Source organism: Larus michahellis, chromosome 1, assembly GCF_964199755.1.
Source record: "Larus michahellis chromosome 1, bLarMic1.1, whole genome shotgun sequence".
Taxonomy (NCBI): domain Eukaryota; kingdom Metazoa; phylum Chordata; class Aves; order Charadriiformes; family Laridae; genus Larus; species Larus michahellis.
In genome coordinates, this window is record NC_133896.1 from 149,821,787 (window position 1) to 149,827,786 (window position 6,000).

The following is a 6,000-nucleotide window of genomic DNA, read 5'->3' on the forward strand; positions in this document are numbered from 1 at the left end:
TTACAGTGGACTTGTAGCAATTTCATTTAATACTGAAGGGATCATATTAGGGAAAGAATAAAGGTTGACGAAGTATGTGTTTTGTTCAATTTGCTACTGTTTTAAAGAATGAGGTTTTAAACTTTCTGAAAGTTATTAGATTTTATGCATTGAATGAAAAGCAAGAAAATTTGTAAAGCATAACATGACGTTGATTTCTAAAGTAAAAAGGGAAATTGGATCTAAAGTTCAGCGAACTATAGCTGATTTTCATTATAGACATTTCTACTGAGAAATTCTGTTAAGATTTAAAACTGCTGCTAAATGTACGGACACCTCGTGAAATGGCAAATCTCTGTACAGTTATAAGCACAGCAGAATGGAAATGCCGGATCAGACCAAAATATCCTTTTCACTGATTTCCCATAGAAACTTACAGAAAGCGAGTAAGAAGAGGGCAAGTACTTACAGAGACACCAAAAGACAGGGCAGTTCCCTCGTGCTTAGGAGCAATGAAGGGCTGGGAAGGCTGCGAGAGGGTCCAGCCTCAGCCTCCAGGCCCTCCCGCTGCAGTCCCAGTCTGATCTGGGTCTCTCTCCGAGTCCCCACTCTCTGCCTGGGGTCCACGTGCCGAAATTTCAAGGGGCTGGGGAGGGTGAAAGGGAAAAAAAAAGAAAAAAAGGCAGGTAGTTTGGGAGTAATGAGAAACTTTCTGGTGGTAAAGGAATTAGTATCTCATTTGCTCAAGGGCCAAAATTGCATTCCCTGGCACCCAATGTTCTGTGGGAAGTCAGTTCCTCCATAACTCCCAAATTTCAGCAATCTGCAGTTTCGAGTTAAAAGTTAATCTGGATTTAATCATGTATAATAAATCTATAAATGAGTTATGCATGCCAAAATGAAGGGTATTAGGATGTCTGATATACTGTAAAATGGATGTCTAATTGATTTATTTTGTCTAAAGCACCATTGAATGTAGAGCTGTTTTCCATAGGGGAAAATACCACTTATATTTCCTAGAAGTTACAACAGAGTATGGGGTATGAAGAGACTAACATTCTCTTCCCTATCTGCCAGGGAAACCTTATAACCAGGACTCACGGCATGACATTGATAAATGATTTAATTCCATGCTGTTTGCCCCATATTCCTCAAGTGGGATTTTTAAATGGAGATGAATAACTACTCTCTTCTCTGAGGTTTCAGATGCCTCAATTTTACATCGTCTAATATATGTATACACAACATTTGAGAATTTTTAAAGAAAAGCACCAAATGTACTAGAGCCTTTTTAGCCAGTTTGCATGCATAGCACAATTTATAAAGATGATAATGAACGAAAACAGGCAATTTGGTGATTCTAGTGGATGAATAAATACTGAATAAATATGAATAAATAAAGGGATATGAACAGATTATTTTTGTTGTTTTTACTGGCAATAGAAAATTATTTCAGGCTTATCTAAAACTGTTTATAAAATTATTGATAAACTGAGGTGTTGGAACGTGTGCTTTGGATTTCAGCAGTCTTTTTTCAGACTTAAGTACTTCACAGTGTTTTAAAATAAAGATGGAGGGAATTTTGAAACATCACTTGAATAAAAATATCTAAACCATTTCATTCTCAAAAAGTCAACATTTTCTTTTTTAGCAAAGTCAAGAGGAGAGCTGAGAGTATTCCAGTGTCACTGGATGTTCATTTTGCATTTAAAAAAAAAAAAAGTTTTAGCTGCTAAAGTTCCACCGAGCCCTATTAAAGCACTGAATTAGAATAAAACTCTACTATAACAGATGGTGGGATGTCCCAGTATATTCAGGACAGTTTAAGTGTACATATGCACATCTCAAAAGCGCATAAAATAAAAATGCTTTAGTTCTGTTTCATTTTTAAAGCAAAGAACATTTCCATGTTCTCCAATTCATAGAACATTTCCAATTTTTCATAGACTGCCATGACTACATTTTACAGTTCTCTCACCATCACACTTGATGTGAAGTAGGGAAAATGCAGAAATACACATGCTCTGTTACCAGCTTGTTTCTCTTTTAAATCAAAACTTCTGATGTTTAAAGAAGAGTTGTGGATAAAAGAAAGTACAGCTTGAGGCTATGATATAATGCACTTAAAGGTCCCAAAGGCAACATCTACAGCCAACTCCGAAACATAACCTAGGAATGTAAATGTAAGGGCTGGGCTCTTAAATTCAAGTTTCCTGACACACTGTGGGCTGACAGCCTTTGAATTTATAAAGACTTCCTATCTAAACAACTGAAAGAGCTAAAGATCATTTAGAATAATTATTTTGATCTGTACTTACAAAGCAGTAGCAACCTATGAGAAAGTACTACCACGTACACATGCAGGTGATTACTTCATCTGATCATACATGTTTTCATCATCTTAAAATTGTTGTTCCATGCACAATTTGGAGACTAGTTTTGTCTGTGCAGGTGGGCAGCCGGGGGGTGTCTGTCAGGGGGATTCAGAGAAACATAGAGACATAGAGTCATAGAACGGTTTGTGTTGGAAGGGACCTTAAGGATCATCTAGTTGCCACCCCCCTGCCATGGGCAGGGACACCTCCCACTAGACCAGGCTGCTCAAAGCCCCATCCAGCCTGGCCTTGAACACTTCCAGGGATGGGGCATCCACAGCTTCCCTGGGCAACCTGTTCCAGTGTCCCACCACCCTCACAGGAAAGAATTTCTTCCTAATATCTAATCTAAATCTACCCTCCTTCAGTTTGAAACTATTACCCCTCCTCCTATCATTACACTCCCTGATAAAGATTCCTAATGCTATTTTAGGTACTTGTGTGTAGCAATATATACACTCACAATGAGGTTTAGAATGGATCAAGAAATTATTCTCCTCATATTTTTTCAAATAACTGAAATACTTGAGTATTTCATGGAAATGCCTTCTCTCCACTTTTTTTCCCCTGAATATTATTTTTAAACAAAATAAAAGAAAGTATTTTTCTGTTTTCTGCGGGTGCTTACAAAACCCAAGCAACGATCCAGAGAAACCCTAACTTCTTTGGAGACCAAGGGCACTTTAAATTTTGCAGTAAAAGTACCTGAGGGGTACCTAATGGGCCTTGTCAAATAGATGTGCTCATTGGCGTGTCTATTTTACACAACAGCACTGAGTTTGTCACCGAGCATGTTAGCGACACCTACTTCATTCAAAACTGTCATAATGTTGGGTCAATGTGACCTCTGCATTTTGTAATGCGGGTCGTCGAGTCAACATACACAGTGCCCTCCAGGATGCCAGGATGAGAACTCAAGGCTCCCTTCTGCCTCCCGTGTAACTTTGCATGGAAAATCTAAATCCCTCTGTGGGGAGCTGGCCTTCTCAGCCACGAGCCTTTCAGAAGTGGTGTCAACTATTCTTCCTGAATTAATTTTTATTTTACCCAGACTATTAACTTTCATTCTGAAAATGAAAAAAATACGTAAAAGAATAAAAAGAAATTAAAGAGGCTGAGAGAGTGGGCTTCGTTCTAAGTAGTAATTTCTGCTGCCACCAAAATTGAAATGCACTCCAATATACCTTAAAGATGCACAATCCTTGTACCAAGAAGTAGACCTCATGTCTTTTATAACACGGATACACTTGTCGAACGTATAATCTGGACTGTGAAAGTGTAAAGAGATTCTTTTCTACAGGATTTCATGAGCATTAACTGCACCCGAAAGTTTTCCTTCCTTAAAAAAAATGCCTGTGTTTTATGACAGCACTCCAATAGCTCATGAGGATTAGAAGGGACGCCGGCAAACTTTGTGTCACCCTGGCATGTAGGCAAGTGCTTCAGGGGATGGAAGAACAGAAAATAAAAATACGCAACTGAATGATTTTCTGAAGAACCACTGACTTAAGGAATGAGAAGCAAAACCTGCCGTTTATTTGTGGAGAATATAATAACAAAAACAACAGGACAGTTTAAGATGTGAAAATTATTTCAGTGCTGGACCACAGTAAACCACACACATGTATTTCTGATCGCATTGAGCGTAAAAATTCCCATAATGAATCACGCCAAAATTGCATGTGGTTTGCTGTCTAGTTTGCTGCCTCTGACGATGGGCACATAATTTGGAAGGAGCATAAAGAAACAGGCCAGATAAAAAGTAAAGTCATTCTTCCCCAGGTATAACCTTTCAGTTTCAAGCAGCCTGAGGTTTATGGACTTCCTAAGCCAGAGGGTGCATTCACAGCATTGATTTTAATACCCATTGATGGAGCTCCTTTTCATGCATTTGTCTAATGGATTTTTGAGCCCATTTATAACTGTGGCCTCCACAGCTTCCTCTGGCAAGAAGCTCCACAATTTAATTATGCATTGTGTGAAAAAGGACTTCATATTGCTTGCTTTAAACCGACCGCCTGATCATCTGATTGCTCCTTTGTTTTTTATAGTATGAGCAATAACAAATATTCATTTATGCAGTCTGTGACTTCATATACATCTATCATATCTCTCCTCCCCCATCTGCTTTCCAGACTTCAGAATCTTAACCTAAGTCTCTTTCTTCCTACCAATGCCATTTTATACCTCTAATCATCCCTGTAGCCCTTTCCTATACCTTTATCTAGCTCTCAAGCTCTTTGAGATGGAAGACACCTGCATGAAGTTTAGAGGATGTGGGTAGACCACAGATTTCAAAATACTGTACCGATCCTGTTTTGTTCTATTAATTCCCTGATTGTTCTTAGCACTTGTTTATCTTTTTGACCTCTGCTGAGCATGGAACTGAGACCTTCACTGAACTATCTGCAGTGACTTTGAGATCTTTACTGTAAGGATCACGGCAAATTTATGCACCTCTGTTGAGTGTAATTTTTATATTTGGAAAGAGAATGCCTTAAAAAGAAAAGGAAAAGAAATTCTCTGGACTAAAATAATGGTATAGAACTTATTGGATCTGAACTAGAACTAGACACCTTCAAGAATATCAGTGATTTAAAACGTGAGTAAACAGGTGGCTATGTCTTGACATATTCTCACTTCATCCTTCCGACCTTGCTCTTAAATGCCAGCAAACGGGTGTTCAGACTCGCAAATTCACGGGCATGTTTCTGAGCAAAGCTAAACTTCCCAGCTCTGGCTGATGTCAAAAGGAGTCAAGACTGGCTAACCCTCATAGAATTGGACCTGAAAAGTATTGTTCTGGTAACCGTTTATACTATGTGACATTGTCACTTCCATACTCTTTGTGGAGCTTGATGCTGGGAAAAATTAATTTCTAGAGAGGTTATGAAAGATCGAGGATGCTATAATGTCATCATAATTACATGTAACTTGGGCATCGGCATTACATAAAAGCATATTGAATGCTTACTTAACATAACATTTGAATAAATCATGTTTAAAATCATGTTCACTGAAACATTTATTTCAGCTCGAGCGACATAGTTTAAGCATCTCATACATAAACATTTTTGGCATTATTTATGAAAACTTGGCTTGCATCCACTTAATTTATACTTTAGAAAATAAGAGATAGCTATGTGAATCTTATATTTATAGCAGAAACCTCCATCGTCTGCTGCTTACTGAGGTTTCAGCAGATCTACAATGGTAATTCAATAACTGTGTCTATAATATCCTGGGAGTTTTAAACACAGTTTCCCATTTTTGCATTTGGCATTTTGCTCTGTACTTTCTTGCTTTTCTTGATAGGCTTCTAGGTACTAAAAATAATTCGTTAGTGCCTATCATGCTGTGTGACAATGATGCCCTTGAACGCCTAACCTGGTTAGCACGGGTTGAACCTCCTAGGAAAAGGGAAAATGAATTTTACTGACTCGTTGGTGAGGGTGCCTCACTGTTTCTGAAGGTTCTGGACGTAGGGTTTGCAAGGTGGGTTGAGTAATCTTGAGGTAGAAGCCCAGAAGCAGGTGTTCCAGGGAGGATGAGTTAACACTGAGGTTTTGCATCTAGCTGTTAAACCAATAGTTATTGCGCCAAAGCCACCTAGTACGGGCTTGATTTGGTCTCTGTTGTGTACGCT